Source organism: Prionailurus viverrinus, chromosome E2 (genome assembly GCF_022837055.1).
Source record: "Prionailurus viverrinus isolate Anna chromosome E2, UM_Priviv_1.0, whole genome shotgun sequence".
Classification (NCBI taxonomy): domain Eukaryota; kingdom Metazoa; phylum Chordata; class Mammalia; order Carnivora; family Felidae; genus Prionailurus; species Prionailurus viverrinus.
In genome coordinates this window covers 21,032,414-21,057,673 of record NC_062575.1, presented here as the reverse complement: position 1 = coordinate 21,057,673, position 25,260 = coordinate 21,032,414, and the positions used below count along the sequence as shown (strand labels likewise).

At 46.9% G+C, this 25,260-nt stretch overlaps 1 long non-coding RNA gene across 1 annotated transcript in view; it reads right to left on the bottom strand.

Annotated features, from left to right (window-relative positions):
- The window catches only part of LOC125153312 (uncharacterized), a 169,559-nt gene that overhangs the window by 126,608 nt on the left and 17,691 nt on the right, over positions 1–25,260 (bottom strand). The window contains exon 2 of the long non-coding RNA XR_007147456.1: positions 3,091–3,172. This is a non-coding gene — a long non-coding RNA (uncharacterized LOC125153312). The remainder of the gene's footprint in view (positions 1–3,090; positions 3,173–25,260) is intronic.

Sequence of the window (25,260 nt, the reverse complement as noted above, 5' to 3'; positions counted from 1 at the left end):
GATTTGGCAAGGATTGTGTAATGACCACGGCTTCTATTTTTCTCAGTAGATCAGACACCAGTGTGGGTGTGGAGGAAGACGGAAGGATGGTCAGAGTGCAACGTTGCTGACTCTGAAGCTGGAGGAAGGGGACCGTGGGCTGAGGAAAGTGGACAGTCTCTAGAAGCCGGAAAAAGCAGGGAAAAGGACTACCCACTAGAGCTTCCAGAAATGAATGCAGCCCTCCTGATTTTAGCCCAGTGGGCCTTCTTGCCTCCTGAACTGTAAGATAATAAATATGTTGTTTTGAGCCACTCACTTTGTAGTAACTTGGTACAGCAGGGGAACACTGGCACACCATTCCAAACAGGCCTTTCCCACCCTTGCCCTCATGCTCTAGACCTACTTCATGTATGCTGGGGAGGGTAATCTAGGTGACCAACACTGGGGAATTTTCCTGACTCAACACCAGGGCTTCTGAAGACCCAGGAGAGCCCAATATTAATGCATTTGGTGAACTCTGTGAAGGTATGTTCTGTGTGGACACCATGGTAGGAGCTATGTGATTATACGGGGTCAAATCTGCTCCAGCTTGCTCACAGACTACAGGATAGATATGGTGACGCGTGCAGTGACCAAAAGCAGGTTCATAAGAGGGGCGGAAAGTGGGGCTAGCACTAAGGTTCCAGGAGAACGGTCACGGAACATCGCAATGGTACCACTCTGCCCCCTCTCCACCCTCAGGTGTGCTCTTACAAAAATTAACAATCAAGGTGACAGTAAATCTTGGAAACACCGGAACACAGATTACAAATGGGAAAAAGCAGGACAGTATTGTCAGAGATGGCACAATCAGGACTCTGAAGGACCCATCAGGCAATAGGGAGCCATGACAGATTCTGGAGAAGAGGATACAGTAAGGGTAGAGTGTGCAGGAGAAGCATTGTGGGTGGCACAGACACAAACCAGAAGGGGAACCTGGGGTGATTATCATGTTCAGCTCCGAAGCCAGATCACTGACTTTTCTTACCATTCCTAACACAATGAGTCTGACAGATCCGAAGTTGTTTTTTTAATTACCATTGACAATATTGTGAACTTCGTTCACTTAATCTCCATTAAAGTCATTGAGGATGATGCATGGACCTTTTAAGCTACTAAAAAAAAAAAGAAAAAAAAAAACCCTGAAAATAGATTCTCAAAACTTCCCTATCCATAGCCCAACAGGCCAGACCAACAAATACTGCTTAACATTAAAGGTAAATAACTAATGCATAAACAGGGAGTAAATTGTACTCCCATTCTCTATTAATTGCCTGACATATTAATGATATTTTAACAAACCATCTGTGACATTCTTGCAGCCCAGCCTCAAAAGGTAGGTGTTGGTATATACATTAAAGGATAATAATAAATAAAACTGTAATGAATCTCCATCTAGCTTTTCACATTTTTCATGGAATTTTCACATGCCTTATGTCACTGGACTTCATAAGCACTGTGTGGAGTTGGTCTTAATAGACACTTAGAAAGGTTGAAAGCCAGGAGCCAACCCCAGGTGGCAAAGCTCGAAATGCTTTGCTCTTTTCACAGAATCACAGCGTTTCTTATGTTTGAACAAATGGCACAACATGTGTGAGAAGAGACGGGACGTGAAGCCGGATGACAGAATATCCAAGCTGAAACACCCAGCAAGGCTAAGGCAGAACAGCGACTTCCCACAAAGCCAAAGCGAGAATGGGCCCCGCCAGACCCGATGACCTTATTCCAGGTCCAGAAGTCCTGAAATGGAAGCTGTCAGCGCAGAACAGGCCTGGATGATTCAGACATACTAGTTGCAGAGCAGTGGCCAGTAGGGAATGTGGGTTTTGTTTTGTTTTGTTTATATCCAGGGAAATGGCATTTCTCTGTCACTTAAAATAAGTATGTGATTTGAAGGAGGAGGAATCAACAGATTGGGATGAACCATATGCCAGGCACTGCACTGGACTCTCAACAATATTCTCTTACTGATTTCTCATAAACACTGGGCCAAGTTGATACAAAAGCCCCATTGTACAGAAAAACAAACTGAGCATTGGATCCAAGGGTATAATACATTCCCCCATGGTCACAGAATGCCCCTATCATTTAGAGGTTAAAAACCACTCATTTGTGACATCCAAAATATGATCTGATGTGCCACCTGCCTGCACAGATAGCACACAACGGGGATTAAATCCAAGCCCACCTGTCTCCCAAACACATGTTTCTGTGTCTGTTGAAGAATCCAATTAATAGGGGCTGAATAAACAGGCAAATATAGACATTTCTACCATGCCATGCTATCCTCTTTGTGATGGGATAAACAGAGAGGAAAAAGGATGTAAATTACAAGATTTTTAAAGCAACCAAGAGGCATAAATGGACAAACTTAGTGAACAACCAGAGTATTCACAAAGAACACTCGCCTGGATCCAGACCAGACCGGAAGTGCATCTAGGATGGTTATTCTGAGGAAAGCAACCACACAATTTGAAAGGTGCCTGCGGCACTAACACCCCCTTGAAAACATGGCCCCACGGACACTATACGTCAGGGTCTGATGAAGGAATGTGGTGAGGAACACAGAGGCCGCTCACTCTCCCCCATCAGTGCACAATCCTGCTTAACAGCACTTTTCTTGTGGGTGACTCTCCCTCCTGGGACAATAGTGACGTTCCAAGGTTGATACCTCCAATTCTCCAGTTTCCACCACTAATGGCTGGGACTTGAATCCACTGCCAAGACCAGCTTCCAGTAGCCAGCCACGGAGCCAGTGCATCAGGAACCTGAGCATCGGCCACAAATGTGACAAATGTGCCCAGGATAAAGCTTATCAGCCTTTGAGGCACAGAGCTAGCTGACTTGGCCCATATGGGAAGGTGGTGAATCCAATGAGGGCAGAGAGATACTACAGCTGTCATGTGGGTATAGGCCAATGTTTCGTGGAAGATTCAATTCCTGTTTCATCCTCTTCCTCTCCACCCAACCACCGCCATCATCCTGAGGGACATTAACGTTCAGAGCTGATTCAGCCAACTGCTATCATGGTGTTGTGAAAAGCGGCTGAGAATGGAAAAGACCCCCTACCTTCACGTCCCAGCCTCGAACAATGACTCATTTGTGGCTCCTTCATCAATCTGTTTCTTCCCTCTCTGCCTCAGTCTCTTCCCTGTAAAATAAGAATTTCCATGAGATTAAATGGGAAAAGCCATCTAAAGCACTTAGGGTTGTATTTAGTGTAATGTTAGTGACCATTTTTACCTCCCCATCAGCTGCCAGACCCTGGATCTTATGGTCACCACCCAGAAAGTTTCTGGCTTTGAAATCTTAAAAATCTAACATCTGACCACAGCCTAGGTATTCTCAGCTCTTTTAACCATCTACCATCTTTTGTCTGACCTTATCATGGTATCCCACTCTTTGAGTTCTCTATGCATATCAGCTCCCTGTTCCAGGCTTCTCTTAATCCCATGGCTCTAAACAATCATTTCATTAATTCTCTGGCTCCTTGCTCTATAGCTCCCCAGCCATACTTCCCATAAGTAGAACCATGGGACAAAGCAGCCATCTGCTTCTGCTGCTGCCCTATCAGTTCCCATTTTATGCCGGGGATAATGACCCAGTGACGCCCTATGCCGGGCCCCATCCCAGCTGCAGCATTAACACCCCTTGGGCCTCAGGCAGCTCACCTCCATTGTTCTAAGTTGACCTGCTACATTCTCCCAAGCCCCAGCCCCACTTCGTTCCCCTGTCTCACAGAAGAGCACCTTGCTTCCTACTTCAGACTGACCAGAGAGGGATTACATATAAACTCTCTGTTTTGTTTCATTACCCACAAATTTGGAATGCTTTCCATTTCTTCCTACCACATCCTCCTCCTCAGAGGAAGATGAGTGTGCTTCTTCCTTCCTCTGTACCATGTACCACTCAGGAGTCTTGCCCATCAATTATCACTTCTGTATTCTGCCCTGCCAGGTGACCCCCCAGCAAAGACCCCTTCCATCAGCATATAAATATGCTTGGACTTCCCATACCTCAAAAACAAAAGGAAAATCTCCCTTGAGCCTCTACCTCCCTCCAGCTCCCTCACACAGATATGCTCCTTCAAAGCACTGTCTATACTTGTTCTCTCTGCTCCTTTACCTTCCACTAGCTGTACAGACCAATTTTCCAAGATATTTCTCTAAGAAGGTCAATAACAAACACGGAGCTTCACTTGACTCCCTTCTCTTCCTCACTTCTCCTACCTAAGAATCCAAAAGTTCCATCAACTCTGATGCTCCATGCATAGCAGCTTTTAATTCTGTTCCATCTCTCCATTCAACGTACCCCAGCCTTCCAAACTCATCCAAAGACATCTAAATCACACTTCTCTGCGATCTGGCCTCTACTCCATGCCAAAGAGGGAAAAGAGGCAAAGGAGGAATGTTTCTCTCCTTGCTCAGCATCCTGAAGTGGTTCCCACTATATTGCAGGCAGATCCGCTCCCTTCTGCATGATGTACAAGGAAGGTTCTTAAGATCTGGGTGTAGTGCATGTGGCCACCATAAGGGCTAACTGAAGTACGGAGACTATAGATCTAAGTGTACTTCTTCTACAAAATGCTTTCAGTAGGACATTAAAAGTGTTTCAAAACTTTCAGAGGAAACTCATCAAATGTTAGCATTTCACAGAAAATTCATCAAATACTGGAATGCTTTTATGACCTAATGTCCTTAAGAACAGATTTTATATGGTTATTTCTTGAGATGTTTCTCAATGCAGAAGGTACCACTCAACAAAGATGCTGTGAGAGGGGACTTTCATATGACCCAGATGTTATCTCACATGACATACGCAAATGCAAGATCAAATTGTCCTTCCTCCTGACCACAGCAAATCCAACTATTCATTCCAACCGTCAACCCTAAGATTCCAGCATTCTGACTGAGGCAGCTATTTCTATGCTTCTTCCCAGATGAGGACCCTGAAATTCCAAAATGAAAGGGAACTCTCTTCAAGTCCCACTTCCAGTGTCCATAGCTGAGTTGGGACCAAAACCTGGTGGTCTCTTGCCACTGTGGTGTGGGGGTGTCTGCCCACAGGTGCCAAAAGTCCACACGGTCCAGTGTGAGAGGCCCCTTAGTTGTTAACAGTGTGTTGTTAGCACAGAGGCTGTGATCAGTAAGAAGGTCTAGGGGCCACAAGCAACCACACAGACAGAGGAGGAGGAGGAGGAGGAGGAAGGGGAGGAGGAGGAGGGAAAGGAAGAGGGGAGGACTCCAAGGGGAGGAGTAGGGATGGCATACACAAAGCCACAATGGATGAAGCATGAGATGAAGGGGAAAGAGGACACACTGAGCCTGAGCTTGGCCCCACCGGAGACCCCCTCGGGAGACTGAGTACTGTGTTGCCTGCTTTGACTTGAGAAGCACTGAGTTCCCTCTCTGAGTCAGACCATATTTTCATCAAGGCCTTCAGTCCAGCCTTAGAACACCAAGCAGAAGACAGATAATCACTCTGCTGTTTGATTTTTTTCCCTCCCACCAATAGGCAATTATGCATCACTCCAGGCTTCTGGTAGCACAGTCAGTTCCACACTAAATGGCTCCCAACATCCAAGTCAGATGCACAGTGCCATTGACATGGCTGGTACAGCCTGCAACCCAGCATAGACCAGCCTCTCTTGAGTATGCACACACACACGCACGCACGCACACACATGCACGCACAAATACACAAGCATTGGTCTCAGAGTCAGTGAATGACCAGCTTCTCCACCCAGTTGGCCAACTTCAAACCAAGGAATCAGCTTCAGTCCTGCTTTCAAAGCAGCCCATGGAGCCAAGTCTGTCTAATTTCCATGATATGTCTCTCCCTCTTCCTAGTCCCCACACTCCTCACCTGGCTCCAAACCTCTTGATCCTAAACTTGGATTAGGTCTCCCTAATCCCTATCTTCCCTTCCACATAACCTATGTAAAATATAAACACATAACTCCTCTGATTAACTTCCTTCAGTTCCATTGTCCCTAATAAAGTTCAACCTCCCCATTGTTCACAACAATGAATCCCAGCCCTTCACCTTGCTAAGCATTGAACACCAATCATTCATTAATTCATCTACTCAACAACTATTTATTGAGTATCTACGCCATGCCAGGCATTGTTCTAGGCACTTTGGATAAATCCAAAGCAATGACTCCCGTCTTCACAGAGCTTACATTCTAGTTGATAAAGAAAGCAGTAAGTAATATCCATAATAAGTATGTAAATTACATAGTATGTTAGAAGGTGGTAAATGCTATGGAAAAAATAAGATGGAAGACAGAGAGACGAGGTCGGGCATGCTGGGGGTAGGGTAGAAGGCTTTTAAGTATAAACTTGGTGGTCAGAATCATCCTGAGAAAATGACACTGGAGTAAAGACTTGAAGGAGGTGGTGTTGTAAGTCTATTTTATTCTAGGAAAGACTATTCGGTGTTGTAAGTCTATTCTACTTTAGGAAAGATTATTCTAGGCAATGGGAGGAGCCAGTGAAAAGGCCCTGAGGTTCCTGGGAAATAGCATGGAGGCCAGTGTGGACAAAAGAAAGTTAACAAGAGGGAGAGGCATGAGAAATGCCATCAGAGGGGATAAGGAGGCCAGATCATGCTCCTCTCTCACTCCCTACCCTGCGACTCATGAGTCTCCCCCCCTAACACTTGTCACTGTTGCAATTCCCCAGCAGGTTGGGTGTCCTCATGCCCCAGCACCTGTGCTTATGTTCTGACACCATGTTGCCTGATCACCAACTCTTCTGCCCACCACAGAGCTCTGACCATCCGTTTCCCAATCCTCCCATTTTCCTTGACCATAAAGCTATTATAGCATTAAAAACTGAAATGCAGTTACCCAGCTCCTGGTCTCTATCACCCCCTGGACTGAGCTACTTCAGGAAATGAATCCCATCATCCCTGTCCTCTCTTTTTCCCTAAGAATCACATGGCTACAGAGACGCTGGATAAAAAGAGAATAGGCAGTAAAGCATAGGAGAAAGGGAAGTTGGAAAATAGTGCTGAGGATTGAGATTATCTTGGTCAAATACACACCTAACCTCAATAAAACTCAGTTTCCCTGTCTGTAAAATGAACATAACAATTGTGGCTCCACCTACCTTCCAGAGTTATTCTATAGGTAAAAGGAGACTAGATAGGGACACAGCTTATGGAGAGGGGCTAACCAACCGCAAAGGGTTATCATTATGGTTCCATTGCTGTTACCTAGCAAATCCTTTGTGCTAGATAAAAAGATGCCTCTGGTTCCAAACATGTCCCAGTTATGTGCTTTGGTTCCAGGAGAGGCAATGTTGGAGGAAACATTATCTTGTGTCACATGTGATTTCTTCGCAAAATGGGGCACAGGGAGCCTGACTCCCTGTGGAGAAGAGCCTCCCGGGTAATGAATTAGGAGGGTCCTCCGAATGATCCATCCACACTCTGTCCAGCAGGTCCAGCAGGCACTGACTGTCTGAACCACACCTGCTGTGGGAACGCCAGCTGCCCCTCCCCCAACACATCCCCACCCCCACAAATTGTCAAAAAGGCACCGTGATAGATAGAGCTCCCACATGCCACAAGGTAAGTGTTTAAATCTTTTATAAGACAGTCAATGGCCTTTATAAACCCTCAGACAAGAATTACACTGTGTCTGAGATGGGGCTGAAAGTCAATGGGAAATTGATTCTGTCTAGCTGGTGCTGTTTCAAGGAGAAGGCTTGCTGGGTGCCTTTGGGACCAAACGTGCCATCTCCCATGTGCCCTGGGGTGTAGCGTGTCACATGCTGTGAATACAGAGATACTGGGGCCCATTTCCTGGCAGAGGCCCCAGGGAGCTGTGAGTTCCAACCACAGGAAGACCCTGGAGGGCATCGACCAGCACCAGGGATAGTTATGAACTGTGTTTACCTTCCCAAGAATTGATGCCAGACCAATCATGCCACTGCCTGCATCCCAGGTGGAGAAGCCAGAAGATGATAAACGGCCATTGATCTGGAGGCAACTAGGGGGGGTGAGGCATACCTACAATTACTCTCCTTTGCTAATGACCCCATTAGCCATTGGATCAAACACAGTTAGAGGCTGTGATGACGCTGGGGTTATTTTTCTGCCAATACCCATTGGCCTGATGCATACTATCCTTCCAGGGGTGCCAGAGGGGGCAACGGGACCCCCGGTTTGGGACTTGGGAGCCCCAGGATCCCAGTGTGCCTACTTTCTCTGCAGCACAGGCCTGGTCATGACAAGGATGGTTCTGGGTCACAAGTGAGTGGATAGACCTTGGCAGGTAAACCAAACAACCCCCATCCTGGCAGGCAGCGGGGGGCAGTGGGAAAAGCACCCACTGTGGAATCAGGCAAAGGTAGAGAGTGAAACCTGGCCATGCGATTAACTAACCAAGTGACCTCATGGAAACCCCTTTCCTGCCCGGGACCAGGCCAAGTATAACTCGGGGATGATACTTAGTCTGTCTCCCAGGACTGCTCGGAGAATAAAATGTGACAGCACAGGCCACATGCAGGGCACAGAGCAGGCACTCAGTGCTTCTCAGCTCTGCTCACCATCCAGTGCTGAACCCAAAACTCGAGGAGCAGGTGGAGCTCTCCCCTGGAAGTGGATCGACCGGAATCACACAATAAAAATGGTAACGTGACCCCAAGTACTGACCACATGTAAACACTGGAACCAGCGCTTGCTGTACATCACCTTGACCCTTCTTTGTCCCCATTTTATAGATAAGGACTCTGGGGCCCAAGGAGTTTCAGGAGGTCAGTTCATCCAACAAGAGCAAATGTTGAGGATGTGATTACTAAGGGCCTACTCTGCACCAGGCAGCCTCCAGGGGACCCGGTGATGACGCTGAGCGAGACAGAGGCTGCTCTGAGGTCAGGCGTCGGCAAAGCCCAGGCTAGAATCGAGGTCTCCTGCCATCAAGTGCTGGATCCTTCTCTGTCCCCTGCCATTTCTCCCACTAGAAGGGACTCCCCAGAGGATCACTGTGTGCCCCAGCTCAAAGCGTCCTTGACATTTGTCCCGACTCCCCAGCCTGCTTTACAAACGAGGCCGTGCTTTCCAAGGCCACACAGCGAGGGGGAGAGGAGCTGTGATCTTGAAATGAGACTGGTGCAACTCCGCGTCAGGGCTTCCCTCTTCACCGGCTGCCCGTTTCCTAGAATGCAGCACTTCCTGTCTGTGGGAAGCCAGCAGTCCACAGTGTGCCATGGACCCTGGGAGGTGGGCAGAAGGAGAGGGTCTCTGTGCGCATGAACCACTCACAAATATTTACATAGCCTGCAAGAGAAACCACCCTGTCGGGCTGAGAATAAGGGGCGAATGAAACGGCATTCTAGCATCTCTGCTCCTCTGTCTCTGGTTAAGTCATACCATTGGTACTAGATGGTCAGGTATCTTTGAACTGAAAGGAGTTTTATTTGAAAACTCTTCAGGGTGCCAGAGCAACAGTCTTTTTCCACATCAGTAGTCTACCCAAGGCAGGCTCGGCAAAGAAGAACAAATATGACCGTCTGCTGCGGAGGGGCGGGGCGGGGGGCAGAGTGGTGGTGGGATTAGTAAGGATGAGGTCAGCCAGGAAAGGACGGCAAAGAACAGCCCCCCTGTTGTCAGACAGAGTCACAAATAAACACTTGCTGGCAGCTGGAAATTCAGCTCTTAAACCCTGCAAAATGAGAAAAACCAGTCATGGTCAGAAAGGGTATATTGTCTCATGGGGTGAGACAGCACAGAGTGGGATTCAGACCAAGAGCCACTGAGCCATTCCAATGAGGCTCAGCCTTTCCTATCTAGAAAGTGGGCAGAAAGCAAACACCCAAGTGCTTAGAGGTGATGTTTCCATGCTGCCATACAATTGAAAAATCCAGCATATATATGTCTATTCATCTATCAGGCAACTGTCGAACACAAACTGCATACTAGCACCATGCCAGGCTCTGGGGACTCAGCTATCAGTCTTCCTCTCCACCTTTATGGAATTTAAAATTTAGCAAGGAACACAAACACAGGAAAATGCAATTACATGAGTGATGTTAGTGGTGGCCTGTGTGCCCAAGAGGCCAAGGAAGGAGGGAGTGGGGAGCTGTGGAGATGGCAGTGGAGGGTCGAAGGGGCTGGAGAAGTGACTAGCACGGCAGGGAAACTGATTACATAGAGAGGAGTTAGACAAATAAATAACTAAACTGAGGATAATGGGAGCCAGGTCTCTGATGGTCAGAGAAGGATTTACAAAGATGGAAATGGAGGTTAGAATGGGAGGTATTGAGGCAGTGGATTAGAAATAAAGGCACTGGGGGCACCTGGGTGGCTCAGTCGGTTGACCGTCCGACTTCGGCTCAGGTCATGATCTCACAGTTCGTGGGTTTGAGCCCCACATCGGGCTCTGTGCTGACCGCTTGCTCAGAGCCTGGAGCCTGCCTCAGATTCTGTGTCTCCTACTCTCTCTGCCCCTCCCCCGCTCACGCTTTGTCTCACTCTGTTTCTCAAAAATAAATGAATGTAAAAAAAAAAATTTAAAAAAAAAAGAAATAAAGGTACTGGTATGAGCTGAATTTTAAAAATTATATATGGAAATAGATATGCAAATCTATATAGATAAGTGACTATCAACCAGGAGTGATTTTGTCCCTTATGGACAATGGCAATGTCAGGAGATACTTGGGGTTGTAACAACCGGAGGAAGGGGTGCCTACTGGCATGTAATAGGCAGAGACATCCTACAATACACAGAACACTGTCCCCAACCAAGAATTCTCCAACACCAAATTTCAATAGTGCTGTGGCCCAGAAACCCTAATATAGATGTGTGTGTGTGCATGTACGCACATGTGGATGGACGAATGGACGGACAGACAGATAGTTCAAGACAGATAAAAATAGATGTATTTGTTTGTATGTGTATGTATTATATATATATATATATATGTATATAATAATATAATATATATCACACACATATATGCATACATAGATTTCCTAGCTAAGTTGCCTAAGTGGACCAGGAGCAATGACACTCCAGTGGCTATGAACACATCCATTACCCAGAGCTTGGTTTCTAAATACCATTGTCTACTAAAAGGAACCAAATTTCCCCTGGAGAAATAGCTAATTTCAGAGCTGGCACAGAAAAAGTAGAACGGGAGCTTGGAAAATGTTTCTGTGCCAGAAAGTAGAGAAGTGCCCAAAGAATTATGGGAATATGTTCAAAAGGGCAAAAGGAGCCAGATTCAAGAACCTCCCACCAGCTAAACCTGAGACAATGTGAACATCAGAATAAATCAGAATAAAATATGAACCTATGCATTCATATGAATAACTAGTTAAAGAACAGATAAATGAGGGAGAAAGGGAAACTCTTCCTTACAGTAGAATAACTAAAAAATGTAGGAAAATTGTGAAAATAGAAAATCACCATTTGACAACCATCATAGTGGTGGCTAACTCAGCAGGAAGCATCAATAGAAGCCAAAGCTAGCGGGCAGAGGTTTGATGAGGTAAAGAATATTGACAGCCTTTCAGAGAATCTCCCCACAAAAATGCCTTTAAATCATACATAGAAACTGGTGACTTTATGGTAGAGAAACTTGGCATATACCAACTTGACCAGGTGATCAAAATTGGCATGAAAGGACAGGATAGATTGGCATCGGTGTGGTCTATTGAGAAAACACAGCATCATTTCCATGGCATTAAGGACAAGATATGGAATGGTTCCAGATTGAAGAAGACTAACGTATATGAACAATTCACCACGGTGGACTGAACCAGAAAGGAGGATGATATACTGATGGGGAAGTTGGGGAAAACTGAATAGAGGTGGGAAACAGCCCTCTTTCAGTGTTGATTTCCTGAATTAAACGGTTGTCCTGGGGTCATTAGACAGTTTTCTTGTCTTAAGGAAATGTATACTGGCATTTTGGGGGAAGGTGGACAATTGTACATACAATTGTATATTGCTCTCAAATGACTCAGAAATGAATAAATTGGTATTAAATATGCACATACATGTACACAAATACAGAGGGAGAACAACAGCAAGAGAGAGAAAAGGTGAGGAATGGAACAAATGAGGTAAAAAGGTTAAAAATTCATGACTTATAGGGAATTCGAAATTATTTTTAAAAAGAATATAAAAATATGTAAACTATTGTTTACATATATTGCTATATGCATACTATATAAACTATTGTGCCAATTACAAAATTATAGTCATACAGTAGGATATCCACATAATATACATGCAACCCACCATGCACACACACATATGAAAAATATGAAGGAAATGTACAAATATGTTACTGATGGTTATCTCTGAATGATTAAATTGTCAGAAATTTTTATCTTTTTTAAATGTCTCTCCATATGGTCCAAAATTTCTCCTGTGAACATACATTGTCTACTGCTTTACGATTGGAAAATAGCATTGTGTGTGTCATTAAATAATTTGACAAAAAGAAATAACGAACTTGATTTCTGAGGGCATTTTTCCTCCATTCAAAACTGGCCACCCAGTCAGCCACTCACGGAACTACCTGGAGGCTGCTCAGTGAACACCCTGGGGTTGAATGAGGCATAAAGAGCACAAAAAAGAAGTCTGGCATCTCTGGACTGTGCTGTGGTCCTGCCCATCGGTCAGGCCTCCCTCATCTAGGTAATAGGATTCGTGGTCTATCCCTTGAAGCATCATCAAGACTCAGAGACTTGAGGGGCGCCTGGGTGGCGCAGTCGGTTAAGCGTCCGACTTCAGCCAGGTCACGATCTCACGGCCCGTGAGTTCGAGCCCCGTGTCAGGCTCTGGGCTGATGGCTCAGAGACTGGAGCCTGTTTCCGATTCTGTGTCTCCCTCTCTCTCTGCCCCTCCCCCGTTCATGCTCTGTCTCTCTCTGTCCCAAAAATAAATAAACGTTGAAAAAAAAATTAAAAAAAAAAAAAGACTCAGAGACTTGAGATGTAGACATTTTTCACCCGTAAGGTGCTTATGCATGGGAGGTAATATGAAGACACAGGTAAAGAGATCATCATTCTACTAGTTAATTACTACCGTCACTGGGGCAAGCTCTCTCCCACCTTTAACTTCATTCTCAATACCACTATCAGTAAGCATCCCATTCTACAGATGAAGAAACAAATGCACAAAAACATTAACACTCATTTGTCTAACGTCATCCTCGCAAGTGACAGAATCAGGATTCATACTTGGCGCTGACCGTAAAACACACGAGCCATCCACCTCCACTACCCCACGATGCCTGCCTTCCCTTGGCACAAGAACGGTCACCTAACCCTAAGATGCCCTCGAGGCAGAAAAACAGAAAGCAACTTTAAGTAGATTGGATATTTCTGAAACTCTCCAGTCTTGGTGACAGTTGCCATACCAGGCTTTTCTCTCACCAGGAAGACAGCTTCTGGGCACCTCTTTATATGCCCTCCATGTGTTCCAGCATGCTGTTCCGGCTCCAACAGTGGCGTTTAGTAAAGACCCCTCCACTTCAAGGCTGCCTTTCTTGGTCATGACAACCCACAATTAATTAAAAAGAAATACCAAAGTGGATGAGGAAACATCCCAGTGACAGTTCCCGGAGTCTGGCATCCCACCTGATAACTCCTGGGTCACATGGAGGAAGTCACGTTGTGCCCGGGAAGCCAGCTGTGTGAGTGGTCACTTCTTTCAGGACCGGCAACACACAGGTTATTCCCGGGGACCACTGACTCCGTAGTTTCCTTATCTTATTTGATGTTTTTAATTGTCCTTATTTCTACAAACAAACAAACCTTCAGAGACTACACACGAAATGAAAAGCCATTTGTTTCCACCTGTTAAGCTGCTTAATTTCTTCCAGGAGGAGATCTTCCCTTTGACTTTTGCAACTGTGGAAATATTGTGAAGACCCAAAGTATATGAAAAAGATCAATAGGTCTTCTAAAATGAAGGATTCTACTTCAAAGCGTGACTGTCCTAGCTGAGCCTCGGCTGTTTTTATTCTATTGTGTCTTCTCTTAAAATTGATGTGAGAGGCAAACAAAAATACTGCAAGAATTAGAATCAGATAACATCGGCACTTCTGGGGACATGAAAGGCAACAGAATCCAACAAGGTCATTTGAAAAAGGAGAAACCAAGTCCTATACCGTCGATGCACCTCACTCAGTATCACAGAGCCACTCTGTGGTCCAGCTGGGATTCTAAGTCATAAGCCCCGAACAATCAGTATTCAGAATGTCTCAGACGGAAATTATCTACATTAAAGGGTTTGCAGCCACTAGCCTATAAGCTCACCGAGGGCAGGCACTGTGCCTCATCCGGGGGCTTAGCCAGCAGATGGCACTTATAGGTATCCAGCAGGCATTTTTTGCGCAAAGAAATGAATGATTTCTAATATTGTTTTAGCGGAATTCTAAGAACACTTACAAAAGCATCTATTTTAAAACATTTTTATTTGCATTTAAAATGAAGTTCTATATGGCCAAGACCAGACGGGTCTCATGCTCATGTTTACTAAACAAAAGATGACTGGTGCTGTGATCATTAATCAGTTGGCATTGACTGAAGCTCTTAATGAAATGAGGCATGAACTGTTTGAGAAAGCAATTGAAAGCCATCATACATGCCATGAATCATCTCTCGAATGCACATTTATTAAATCAGAATTCATAACTTTGATATTTTATCTAACAGGTTTGTTACCCTTTCGAGACTCTATTGGTGAATAAAAAGACAGATGTTTCCAGAGCTAAATTGGAGGAGGGATGAGGGAGGGAGAAACCAGCCAGACATCAATTAAAGGGAACAGGCAGCAAAATACCATTACCCAATGTCTGGGTTTTGCGCTATCGTCTTGAAAGAAAGTTCAAAGAAACCTTGGCAAATGAACAGATACGGAAGCAGGATGCAACACTGAAGGTTTCAGGGGTCTGCCTGGTAGCAGGCAGATGTTGTGATGGATCCAGAGGTGGTGACTGTTTGGGGTTGCGGAGTTGATTGTCATCAAGGGAAACGTCAGTGAAACAAAAGTCAGACTAATGCAAAACCCTATTTTTACTTCCTGAGGGTGCCAGGGAGCTGGAGGGGAATCAGAATCCTCTCCCATTTCCAGGATCTTCAAAGACACCTGCTTCTTTTAGTTGAAGCAAATATATATCACATCAGTGTCACATCCCACGACTATTGTCCCAGGCACCTCTTTTGGATGATCCAATAAAAGTGGATTGAGAGGCGTGTGAAGATGTTTAGCTCTTTTGACTGCTGTCGGCAGTAAATTGGTGGATCAAGGTGACATGGTCCCCCATGGCTCACAATTGCCACACTTCTTAGAGTCTCCTCTTCATAAAAGCAGACCTGGAATCCTTATAGGCAGCGCTCTGGTGCTTTTGTGTAAAGGAGACCTTCCTTTTTAACTGCTTTGACACAACATGGCCATTCTCCTTCAAAGCCTCTCAGACCCACCCTTTCGCCAGCCAGAATCATGGTCCAGCCACTGAGTTACATGCCCCAGGAACGTTCTGGTACTTTCTTCGCACAGAACAACACACATCTAAATAACAGCTTTTCTCCACTGTAATCTGATTAGATGGCCGTAAGTAGGACGATCCCAGGGATAAACTTGAACATTGACACATCTGCCAAAAATAACCACCTGGGTCATCATATGTAGTGGCAGTGGCTTCTCCCTTTTATCTATGTTAAGCAAAGGACATTCAGTTCTAAAACCAAAAGCATGGAGAACATGCACCCGATTTGAGGAAGGCAAAAGCCGCCAATGAGTGCAACAGACACATGCTGCCAACCTCTCCTCCGTCTCTTTTTAAGAACACCAGAGAACTAGGTGTTTGTTCTGTGGGACATAGGCATTCAAGATCGATAGCTGCTCCTTGTGCCCCTCCGGATTGGGGCTGGAAAGTAGCTACAAGCCACAGCCACATTTCCCTGGGTCAGTGGCTCTCAAACCGAAGGGTGCATCACAGCCACGGGGAGGGCTTGTTAAACCACAGACTGTGGAACCCCACCCCAAGACTTTCCAACTCAGCAAGTGTGGGGTGGGGCCCAGGAATTTGCATTTCTGGCAACTTCTCGGGGGATGCTGCTGTTACTAGCTAACGCAGGAGCCACAGTTTGAGAACCAGCCCCGTAAGCAAAGTCTCATCAGCAAAACCCCACCACTTTCTACAAGGCAAGATGGAGGAGATGAAATTCACCAGCCTTCGGACCTATGTTCTCATCTTGTTTTAGTGCCTCTGAAGAGACCTATGGGCTGTATTTTTTTTTTTTTTTTAACTTCTCTGTTAATCTGCAGTACTATGCTAGCCCTTCAACTTAAGACAGCGAGAGTGAGACAGAGATTCACCCTCATGTCCTCAACAGAGGAAGGGAAAGCTTAGGATCATTAGCATAGGAAGGGGAAAGGCACTCAGGGATCCTCCAAACCCCAACAGCACTGGGTCCCAGGGGAAATTGAGATCAGAGAGGCCGAGACACTTGCCAGAAGCCACAAAGCAGAGATGGAACTAAAACCCAGGGTTGCTGACACCCACTTCAAACCCTTCCCTCTAGCTCAGCCCGGCCACTTGCCTGAGGCAGCTGTTTGAAATATGCACCCGATCCCAGCAGACAGGTTTTCTGTTTACAAGACTGCACCTCCCTGGACCAGTGGTTCTCAACCCTGGCTGGCTACACTTTAGAATCCTCTGGAGAGCTAACAAATGTAACGACAGCGGGCCCCACTTCAGAGATTTTGATTCAATTGTTCTGGGTGGAGTCCAGGCACGGAATATTTTTAAAGCTCCCCAGGTAATTCTAAAGTGTAGTTGAGCTTGAGGACTGCTACCTAGACTGTGGGGTTCTCAAAAGCAGAATGTTTCTTCCCTAGGACAATGACTCTCAAACATCAATGAGCATGAGAATGCACTGCTCCCTTAGTAGCAAGGCCCTGGGAGATTCTTAGCAAATACATGTTGAGCGAAAGACTAGGCCAGCGCTTTCTAAAAATCTCAGACCAGCATCACTTGGAAACACGTTAGAAATGCAAAACTCTAGGTCCCATCCCACATGCAGTGATTCAGAGACCCTGAGGGGGAACCCATCAATCTGTGTTTTAGCAAGCCAACGAGAACTCTATTAGATCTGGACATATGCTGGCACTGAGGACTTCTAGAATAGAGGAACGGAGAAATGGATGAAAAGATTTAGTTAGAAACATAAAACTAAAATTAGAGTCTAGAAACAAATCACGACACACTGACCAGAAAGGAGGTGATGGGTAATAATTGGGAGGAGTTGAGGGCTTGTGGGGAAAAGGGAGAGTCCAGCCCCATTAGAATGGAGGATGTGTGAAAGGACAGGTGGAGAGAGAATGGAGAAGTCACTGAGACCCTGATAGCAGACTCAGGGATGGCAGTTACCCGTTCATCTAAGAGAGAAGGGGTTGGGGACAACAGACATCTCACTGGAGAGCAGGAGGCCATCACCAAGCATGCAGGACAAGGGTAGTCCCCTCGATCCTCGCGAGAATGCTGTAGGTGAAATTCTGCAGGCAGGTGAAGCAGACAACCACCACGGGGTCCTGGAAAACATATGGCCTTGGAGACCCCTAAACTCCTGGCTTTGCAGCATAGTAGCTAGGAGCCCGTGAAAGAAGGTACTGAAGCTCCCTGGACTTCAGGGTCATTATCTCTGACATGCACACCATAGCTACTTACCAAGGTTGTTACAAAGTTCTAAAGTTACATTAGCAGCCAGCACAGCGCCTGGAAGGTGAGTGCTGCTCAAGCACGATAGCTGCCATCAATGCTCCAGATGAGGAGAAACAGCTCAAACTCACCGTGCGCGCAGGAAAGGGAACTGGAGAGCAACTCACTAAATCACAAGGAGGAAGTAGCCCTTCAGTGAGGAACGCAGGTGAAAGGTGTTTCATCTTAGAAGCCTTACAATACCAGGTTGTTGGGTCCCCGGGCTAATCCACACCCACCACCTGGAGAGGAGGGAGTTGCTGGCCAGGAGGGATGAGGGCATCACACCTGCTCCGTAGCCCTTCGGGCCCCTATCCTGGCCCGGAGCCACTGCCACCAGCCCTGAGGTGGTGAGAGAGTCAGAAGGTATTGGAGGATTGTTTTCAAAAAAAGATACAAAAGAGAAAGAACTCCACCTAAAGAAATTAACTTAAAAGCATACAGAAGCCACCAAAAGCCCTCTGCCTTCATTTCAGGACTCAAAGGGCACAGTCTGGCTTTGAAAATGAGCACACGCAGCAGGCACGCACGTTTCAATGGAATGTGAACATAGTCCCAGCTCCACCATTAACTGATCACGTACCTTGGGAAAGTAAGACTCAGTGAGTGCACTCCACACGCCAGGCAGGGGTAGAAGCTTCCCCAGTTTTATCCAATGATTCTTTATTCAATGATTCATAAGTGGTCCTTTGTGCCAAGCACTGTGCTGAATACCGAGGAGCAAAGACAGATAACTGGGGGCGGCAGGTGGGGGGGGGGGGGATATACCCCATCCCACCCTCGAGGAGGTCACAGACTAGACCGCTAGAGACAACTGCTCCCATATCAATGACACCATTCCTTGCACAGGTCTTTCCCATTTTACAGATAAGAAAACTAAAACTTAGAAAAAAAAAACTTTGATGATTAAGTGGCAGCTGGGATTTGAACTCAAGATTTTGTGTCTCCAATGACAAGGCTGGTTCCATGTATACCAGGGGATGGGGGCAAATCCCTCCTTTCCAACCTTCAGAAAGACAAATGACGTGAAGAAATAAATAAGCTCTTGGGTCCCCTCTGTCTCCATCTCTGCTTCTAGCTGGGTCACACCCTGGGGTTCAAAGCAAATACATACCCATTCATAGCCCATCAGACTTTAAAGCCAATTTATCCAATCCTGTCATTTGAGACCCAGAGAGGAGAAGGGAACTGCCTGAGGTCACACAGCACAATGACAGAGCAAAGACTTGGAGGCCAGCTCTCCTAATGTTTGGGATTTTGCCATTTTTTTTTTAAATTTTAAATTGTACCTTTTTCTTTTCTTTTTTTTTTTTCAACGTTTATTTATTTTTGAGACAGAGAGAGACAGAGCATCAACGGGGGAGGGGCAGAGAGAGAGGGAGACACAGAATCTGAAGCAGGCTCCAGGCTCTGAGCCATCAGCCCAGAGCCCGACGCGGGGCTCGAACTCACTGACCATGAGATCGTGACCTGAGCCGAAGTCGGCCGCGTAACCGACTGAGCCACCCAGGCACCCCAGGATTTTGCCATTTTTGAACACAGACATATACATACATCTAAACAACTCAAATAATGTCCTTCGTCATAGTTGTTTTTTATTGCTAAGAAACACCAAAGGAAAAAGCGACTCTGTCTTCCCCTTCAGGCTTGGGTGCTAAGCATGCTCTCTTCTTTGGGGAAGGGCTGGGGGAGGGGGTGGCAGGGAACCTCGAGAAAGCTTCACCCAGGTGACAGGAATCTCAGCTCCCCCAAGGCAGGCAAAGGAACCCGCAGCAGACTAACAGACACAGCCTGGCCCTTTCATTCCCCAGCCACAGACAGAGGAAGGGGTAAAGAAAAATGCTGTAAATCAGCCACCACATAATCATGCATTTTTAGAGTTTGGTTGTAATTAGTCTGTATTCATAGTGCTGTGTGGGTAGAGAAATCTGTACCCAAGGAAACTCTGAAAACCAACATGTTTGTTTCGAGTGATTGATCTACAGGAACCATATGCCAAGTGACAGACAGCTGAGTTCCTCTACCGTCTGAGAGTAGTGAGAGAACCTGAGGTCATAAGTATGCATGCACAACCTTGATACAGCCTTTCCTGCTTCCCCCAGGCCCGCACCACCTCGTTTGGCTCCAGATTTGCTAAGGTTTCCTCTTAAAAGAGAAAAATTTTTTTATCATCATGGCTTACTTCTCAGGGGTAGTCACTACCAGGAATCACCATGTTGGGGATGGGGAGAAATGGCTGCTGGCCCGTATGGAAACTCTAGTTCACACCAAAAGCTATGCCAGGTATCTACTTGTACTCAGTCCTCCAGGCGACCCTGTGGAAGAATCACTGCACTACCCGAGCCACCTGTGTCTTCTGCTGGGTCTACACACTGGGTAGGTTAGGTTGTTCCACAAAGATTACATTCACAGAACCATGTGCTTTTGACCAGTAACAATAATAAAATCCGGGACTTGCAGTTTCCAAACTATGTGCATGTTAGACAGTGCATTTGAGCCATGTGAAAACTTCACCTAGCGATTTGGGCCTCCTATTGACATATGATGCACCCTCTAGGAAAAGTCAAAAACAGCACTAATCTTACCTGGCTGTATTTCCATGGATGACAAATCCCAAACTGCCCTCCTTTCCTTTCTGGAAAGCCTTAGCAAAGCAGTGAGGGTGGTGGCTATGGCAATTTACAAGTCTCAGGTACGTACTGAGAAGAGGTGGGTTCTCCCAGCTTGAAGGACAATTGTGGACCTCATCGGCCTTCCCAGGCATCCACACCTAGCCTGCAGACCCAGCTCCATACTGCTGGTTCCCGAGACCCCAAAAGACCCTGTGCACCTAGGACATTATGCAAAGAGCAGAAAGGTGAGTTGAGAGTGGATGGAATCACATTATGTGACAATCTACACAAGCATATGAGACACTGAACCTAATTCTGTATCTCCTGCATCTGAAAACGGCACCCCAGCTGAGCACTACAGACCTCTGTTGTCTCTTGTTTACCACCACAGCAGACTTGGTTTTTTACCACCCTTGCTCAGCCAATTCCTGGCAGGTAGCACACATTCGATAAGTATTTGTTGGCTGACTCAACGAATCGGACAAAAGGACTGGGAGATCTCTATCGGTTTTGTGGGTTTATTTTGTCGGGTTCTCCTCTCGACACACACGCTATGGTATAAGACAATAATTCTCAATTCTGACATCAAAATCACAATCAGGTTATTTGATGAGTGGGGACGCCGAGTTGGGGTGTTTGTGGTTCATACAGCGGAATCAGCCATAGAGCTTTGAACATGTACCGATGTCTGATGCCATACTTCATTTGGTCTGGGACAAGCCTCTGGCTTCAGTATATTCTAAAGACGTTTTGGTGATTCTTACAATTCTGATAGGAGAGGGGGAGAAATCTATAGCAGTGGTTCTCAAAGTGTGGCTCCTCAAACGAAGAGCCTCACTGGGGCGCCTGGGTGGCTTAGTCAGTTAAGCACCCGACTTTGGCTCAGGTCGTGATCTCATGGTTTATGGGTTCGAGCCTCGCATCTGGCTCTGTGCTGACAGCTTGGGGCCTGGAGCCTACTTTGGATTCTGTGTCTCCTTCTCTCCCTCTCTCTGTCCCTCCCCTGCTCATGCTCTCTCAAAAATAAATGTTAAAAAAAATTTTTTTTAATTAAAAAAAAAAAAAAAAAAGGATAGCCTCAGCACCACCTGAATGCTTACTGAAATGTGACTATTTGGGTCCCTTTCCAGATTTCCTGGGAGGAGTTTAAAAAAAAGTCACTGGCGGCAATGGTGTTTTGATTTTACAAGCCCTTCAGGTGAGTCTGTTGCACTAGAATGTACCACCAAACTGGACCAATGGAGGCCAAATGCTCATTCCCTGCAGCTCCAAGGTCCAGTGTGGGGAGATGGGCTAAGACTCCTTCCTGGGGCTCAGAGCCTGAGATACACAATCTACCACTCAGGACGGCAGGAGCCGCAGCAGCTCCAGGGCATATGTCACCATTCTCCTGTTCTAAAAATTGCTACATCTGTACATGCACGAGCTAATAAAAACGTCTTCGCCACAGGGTTGAGAGCTTTATTATGCACTGTCACGTGCCCCGATTCTTCCCAGCTTTCTCCAGCCAGCCGACTGCATGCTCACCAAGGGCAGGTAGATAACCTGGCTCCTGGCTCCTCCTGCCCTGAGCCCATCAGGACATCCTGTGCAGCCTCCATCATCTTCCATTGGCTCTCTGGTCTCCTCCCTCATTCTCAGGGGTCCTGCCTGCTTCACTTGTCCTCTTCATTCATGGTTTCCCCCACTCCTCCAGCAAGACTCAGGCTCATGCAGCCTTCGCGTGGAACTTTCCAAAGACCAGCCCTCACAAAGGTACAAGATCCTACCTGCTCCACCTCCGGCAGAAGCCCCAAGATTGTTTAAGGACTTACAGTAAGGACAAAGGGGAGAGCAGAGCCCCTTCAGAAAGACCAAACAGGAAAGCAGGACCAGCCAGAGGAGACGTAATTTACCAATCTGGCAAGAAGGAGGAAGTGGAGTTTCAGGGTCAGACCGCTGCCAGCCCCCACTCCACTCTGATGAGCCAAATGACCTAATCACATTCTGTATCTGCGATGCAGTTTGCACATCAGTACAACTGGGGAAAAGAACCATCAGCCCACTGGGGAAGTACTCAGTGATCTGTGAAAATATCTGATGGTATGTTGTTGTATTCCCAGGCCCTTGCACAACACCTATCAGAAAGGGAGGAGGGGAAGGGAGGAGGGGGAAGGGAGGAGGGAGGGAGGCCACCCCTTGACATTAATCAAGTGCACACACATCTCTCCGCCCATCTCCTGGGATCTTATTCGAAGCCTGGTGTGGGCTGGTCAGGAAGAATGCGAGCAGGATACACACCTAACAGACCTGGTGTGACCCGGGGAGTCTTTTCAAGCACTTGTGCTTGGGGGGAGCTCCCAAGCTGGTGATAGAGGCCCTTGGGCTGGTAAAGAGTAAGGAGAAAAGAAGAAGAAGAAGAAGAAGAAGAAGAAGAAGAAGAAGAAGAAGAAGAAGAAGAAGAAGAAGAAGAAGAAGAAGAAGAAGAAGAAGAAAGACAAAAAGATGGAGTGACAAGGTAATTAAAGCAACAACATACAACAGCTTACGTTTGTCCAGGGCTGCTATGTGCATGTCCTAGACTACAAGCTTCTCATGGACCATCTCATTCACCCCCAAACAGCCTCATGGGGGTGTGCTAATAGCGGGGAGCTAGGGTGTAAAGAAATTTGACCAAAGACACATCATACAGGAAGGTCTGTGTGTAGCCCTGTGCCTGGCACTGCTCCTACCCCGGACTGCGCTCACCCCTTCTCTAGTATCTGTGACCACACTGTAAGTCCCTCTGTGCCCATGTCCCTCTGAGGAAAAGGGTAGTGATAACACCCACCCTGCTATGTTGTTACAAGGATTAAATGCATTAATTGACATGTAGAACTTAATGCAAAGCCTGAAACCTAACAAAAGTTCAATAAATGGTGGCCGTGATGAGAAGGCAGATGATGATGATGATGATGATGATGATGATGATGGGAGGAGGAGGGGGAGGAGGAGGGAGGCAGCGTAGGGACCTTTGAAGCCTGAACATCCAGCCAGACTTGGGACCTCGCTGGCATTCAGAAGGTGTGCGTGGTGGAAGGCATGCATGCAGGAATGTGGGTCTGAAGGTCTGCCCAGCCCTGAGTCAGCCCCAGCCTTCCCTACTTGGGGGTCCCCAGTCTGAACATGAGAGACCCATGTTAATGCTCGCCCTGCCCTCAGGGAAAGGTTTCCCTCTCAATCAGGAGTCCTCAAGGAGCTGCTGCTTCCTACCCAGAACACTGAGATCACAGCACTGAGGCAAATCATCCTGTAAGCACTCCAGGGGAGGGTCAGACCCCCGTCCCCACTGGAGACACTGACAGACTCTGCAACTGGCCAACAAGGCTGATTCCATCCAGCTGTCAATCTCTCTAGCCTCAGTTTCCTCTCCTGAAACACAGGTTATAAAGGCTACCCCACCAGGTGTCCTGAGAAGTGAGCAGATATATGGAAATGCAGTAAAATGGAGCCCTACCCCCATTCCTTAACCACACCAGCACCTGCACAGACATGGCTTCACTCCATTACTGCACCAGTCTTACCCAGTGAGCTACCTGTGCTCATTCGCCCTCCAGCCCTTCCCTCCACCCTGCTCTGGGCACTGGGATGCTGACCTGTGTGAATGACAACTCTCAGGTCCATCTGGAAGAAGGTGCTGACTAGAGATCGGAGGGTGGAAGGAAAGTAGGGTGAGGATGTGGACTCCAGCTCACCCTTGCGGGTGCATTTGTGAATGGCTGCACTCTGGTCCTGAAAGCCGCAGTTCCTGTCCTAGTCCCCTCTACAGTGACAGCTGGGTTCCAGCGAGCCCTCCTGACCCCGCCCCTTCCCCTTGAGGTCTAGGGTGGTAGGTAAAGGCTCGCCAGCATTCCTAGCCCAAAAGTGCTTCCCTGCCTCTTGCTGATTTTCCCTTCATCCTCCTGAGCCATTATAAATAGTCCATCTATTGAACTCAACTCCATTTGAGAGCATCATCTGTCTCCTCCCAGGACCCAGAAAGCCCAGGCTCCTCTTTGGGTCCATAATGTTCACCATCACTTGAGCATGTTCTTCAAGTCCTATCTTTTCCAAGAAACCTCCCCGGATCAGCCGAAAGTAGATCTCGAGCAGACTTTCCGCCCACCATTTAGCCTGTGTCTCCTTGTCAGAGTGCACTCCACACCCACAACCTGCCCACCAGCCCAGAGTGGCACGGGCTCTCCTTAGCCCCTCCACACTTCCCACTGCACCCAGCCCAAGCAGGATGTTCTCTGAGAGGTTTTAGGAAACATTTCCTCCCTCATTCACACCCAGGGAGCATCGCTTCAGTGCTTCTGGTTTAAACACCAACGATTTTTCACACTGACCTTTTCTCAGTCCATGACTCACAGAAGGGCTCGCTTGGAAAAGTGCCTCCCACAGTCTCCATCCCCCACTGGCCTTCAGAGACCCACAGACTACCAAGCCTTCATAAAGGTCATCTGTCCCCATCCCCTCATTGTGCTGATGGGGAAGTGGAGCCCAGGCTGCTTAAGCCACAGATGAGCCTGTAACAGGAAGAAGACCTCCCAGCCCATTGCCTTCCCGGACCCCTGTGCACCTGGCCTTGTATAGACAACCTCACGTATCTCCGGGCTTCTTTACTGAAGGTTCCCAGACCCACAGGAGCAGGCAGAAATGTGCTCCGGGGTTTCAGAAAGCCTGAGGAATAACATGCTGCCTCTTCTTGGAGGTTTCTTCTCTTTTGAGTTTCAGGGGAGGAGAGTGAAGCAGGTTAAGTACACTCAGGGCCAGGACTAGGGTAAGGCAAATGAGGCATTTGCTTTTTGGAGAGCGGGGTGGGGGGGTGCGGAAAATTGAAGAGGGCACCAAAAAACTCAGTAAACAAAATATTAAAATATTTTAATGCAACATCTTTT